This window comes from Physella acuta, unplaced genomic scaffold (assembly GCF_028476545.2).
Source record: "Physella acuta isolate Inbredline_101_S28 unplaced genomic scaffold, ASM2847654v3 ptg001755l, whole genome shotgun sequence".
Lineage (NCBI taxonomy): Eukaryota > Metazoa > Mollusca > Gastropoda > Physidae > Physella > Physella acuta.
Genome location: NW_026733265.1, coordinates 27,715 through 30,762, shown reverse-complemented (window position 1 = coordinate 30,762; position 3,048 = coordinate 27,715).

The window sequence follows — 3,048 nt, the reverse complement described above, 5'->3', positions numbered from 1 at the left end:
CTTTGATTAATAAAATCTTTCTTATTAAGCATATTTAATTATATTTTAATCAAAAACATGTGTACTAGTTTAAATTTGAAGAAAATACAACTTCTATCTTATAAAATCTTTAAAATAAACATCTTAACTTCATCTTATTAATTATTATTTAAGTACTGTTAAATATATTCCTACATTATTTAAGTACTGTAATTTAAAATATCTTTTTTTATTTCTTGAAAAATTTTTATTTTGGATCCCTGTATAGATGTTTGAAAGGGAAGAATGTTTGCTTTGATGTGTCTAATTGTAATAACATAACTTTTCCGATTACTCAAAATTTGCATCATTTTAATTCTCTTAAATTACAAATTTATTTCAGCTCTACTAAAAAACTCTAATTCTACCCAGTCTCAGTCCCCCCCCCCCCCTCACCCACCACGCCGAGCGAAAAAAAATCCCTTGAATCATCATTTAATTACACATTTGCATTTTCAAGGTTTTTTTTTTCAGACGTTTTTTATTAGATCTATGTATAAGTAAACCATCTTAAATGAGTGAAAGTAGGCTACAACAGTAGCGTAGCGAGGGGGGGGGGGGCGGGGGGGACATATGTCCCCGGGCGCCGAGCTTAGGGGGCGCCAAAATAGGTTGGAAAAATAAATTGAAAGGTTGAGGGGGGTGCAAATTGAAAGTTTGAGGGGGGGGGGGTGAAAATCAAAATCTCGAGGCGGGGGGGGGGGGTTGCAAATCGAAAGTTTGAGGGGGGGGGGGGGTGCAAATCAAAATCTCGAGGGAGGGGTGCAAATCGAAAGTTTGTCCCCGGGCAACGGGAAGGGTCGCTACGCCTCAAGTAAGAAATAAATATTACTATTGTAAATCTGTATCAGTCTTCACAAGCCGATGATGAAAACTGTAATACTAAAGCGAACACACAACTCACGCTGTTAATTACATGTCTGATGCAAAAAAAAAAGAAAAGAAATATTGCAGGATCCCTAAAATTAGGGACAAAAGCAAATAACTTTGGTGTAACGTAGTTTAGTTATAGTATGGATTGACTTGAGAGCCGAAGGGTCATTAAGCAACTATTAATTTACTGAGGGAAATGGGTGGCTGTCGTTCATATAAGCAGCTTATATAATATATATTCAGCGTGTACATAAACAATACAATACATATATTTCAAGTTAACACAAATAAATAAAATATAATTTTAGTTTAAGAGAAATTAAACACTTGCGAAATTTATTGTGATATGTTGTCTGTAATGTAAAAGAACAGTCAGACAGGGCTACTCTTTTCTTACATACCCAGGTTAAAACCACTCTAATTGTATCTGTCACAGGCACAGGTGACATTCAAATCTACGGAATAGTTGAAGTAGACATCACGAAAAACGATAACAAAGGGGCATGCGTAGATCTGGCTAATGTAAAAATTAGAATGTGTCCAATTGACAAATTATAAATTACTAAAAAGTAGAAAATAAAACAACTAAATAGTTGTGAATGTTACTCAGCTGGTCGGCTCGTTTATTCAATTTCTTTCATTGTTTTGTGTTTGTATTTTTAGACATTTTTTTATATGTTGCCTCCCATGTTTTGAAAACTTTGAGTATTTTCATTTGGGTGATTATGTGTTATGTTTCTGCTATCACACCAGCTCCATAATCCAGTAATATGCGCGTAATGTTTCCTTTAATTAGCTTTCAAAGCGACGTCACATATTTACTAAAAGATTATTTCAATGTCGTAAAGTTTCTTGATCTGATTTGAACATAACAGGGATTTGTTTGCATGTTAAGCCACTGTAATAGGAAAAAAATCCAATTCAATTGTTGGGTTGACACAAATTTTTAACACAGGATAGTAAAGGTCGCTTTTTTAAACGTCAAAATAAATTATATAATTAAAACATGTTACTAATTTTCTTACATAACAACTGTCCAAACGTCCAGATAGATTCATTAACTAAAATATGTCACTAGTTTTTCTTACATAAACTATTGTCCAAAAAATTAAAATATGTCACTAGTTTTTCTTATATAACCTGTTGTCCAAAAAATTAAAATATGTCAAAAAATTTCACACGTAAGTAAAAGATCTAATTCTCTACCTTCTGTCAAATTTTGAGTAATTTCCGTTTACCGGAAGTACTAATTTACGCTATACCCGATTTCTCAAAAAACGAATGTAAATTTATAAAGTACTAATAATATCCCGCACTTTTATGCACAATTTATTAGGCGTTAACTTGGTGTGGGACGGAGTGGTCTAGAGGTAGAGAGCTGGACTGCTAACCCGTAAATCTCGAGTTCGAATCCGGGTTCAAGTCAGTAAACCGTCCTTGAGTCCACCCAACTCTGATGGGTACCTAACTCACGCTAGGGAAAGTAAAGGCGGCTGGGCATAGTGCTGACCACACTATCTCTTCATATGCCGAGGTCACAGAAACAAGTGAACTCTACTTCACTTGCCCCATAGACCGTCAGGTTTGAAAGGGAAAGTAGTTTTTCTTACAAAAACTATTGTCCAAAAAAATAAAATGTCACAAGTTTTTTCTTACATAACCTATTGTCCAAAAAATTCAACATGTCTTGACATGTCGGGGACATATTTTGTAAAATAAAACATACACGTTATATGCCGCCGTTTTTTACTCTTGTAAAAAAATATTTATAAAAAATTATATATAACTGTCTAAAGCCCGTGTCTTACTGTCGTTATAAACTGTATTAATCACAAAGTCAATATAAACGGTAACGTCGTTATAAACTGTAACAATCATAAATTCGTTATAAACTGAAACAATCATAACGTTGTTATAAACTTTAACAATCATGTCTCCATTGTAAACTACCTTTGATATGTAGGCCTATTTAAACTACTGAAGTGAGTTATGTTGTGATTGTGAGGATTTGTGTAGTTGCTGCTATGGAGAACCATCTGGTATTTGTTCAGTAAGACGAGCTGTATTTGACAACACATAAAGCGCTCTATTCTTTTCAAACTATACGAGTACATTAAACAATTGTTAACATTACTTCAGTCCCTTATTATTAGGGAT